Source organism: Parasteatoda tepidariorum, chromosome 9 (assembly GCF_043381705.1).
Source record: "Parasteatoda tepidariorum isolate YZ-2023 chromosome 9, CAS_Ptep_4.0, whole genome shotgun sequence".
NCBI lineage: Eukaryota > Metazoa > Arthropoda > Arachnida > Araneae > Theridiidae > Parasteatoda > Parasteatoda tepidariorum.
In genome coordinates, this window is record NC_092212.1 from 34,846,313 (window position 1) to 34,846,871 (window position 559).

Here is a 559-nt window from a genome sequence, read left to right on the forward strand (position 1 = left end):
AGAGAACCGTTAGTTTAATTTTAACTATTTGGCGTGTTTCACAAAATCCACTCAGGAAATACTTAATAGACTATCAAGATATAGTTTCAATCAGCTGGTTTCAAAACTGTGGGGGGAAACCTCAATATATTTATGGATAAATTGAATGGACAATTTTTAAAAAGAATAGATTGATGAGATTGAGAATTTGCAATAACAGATCCACAAAATCGATTTGAAACTTAAAACGAAACCGCAGCCGACAGGATTCGAACCTGTGCGGGGAAACCCCAATGGATTTCGAGTCCATCGCCTTAACCACTCGGCCACGACTGCTTGCTGCAGAAGTTCAACTTCAAATTATATAACTATGATACAAATTAACTGATATAACGAAATTATTAAATTCCTTGGATAAATAGTGAGCTTAATAGATGAATAAATTTTATACCTGCACTGAGTGACTGAAATTACACGTATCTCACTAAGATTCTCCCTTCAGAAACTCAAGTAACATATTTAAATTAGACATGTCCCGTCACGTTTTAGTTATGATAAACAGGTTAGTGCATTCTTTGAA

At 34.5% G+C, this 559-nt stretch overlaps 1 non-coding gene across 1 annotated transcript; it reads right to left on the reverse strand.

Annotated features, from left to right (window-relative positions):
* Nucleotides 1-233: 233 nt before the first annotated feature.
* Nucleotides 234-315, reverse strand: TRNAS-CGA (transfer RNA serine (anticodon CGA)). The gene has a single exon. It is a non-coding gene; the product is annotated as a tRNA-Ser (tRNA).
* Nucleotides 316-559: the final 244 nt, after the last annotated feature.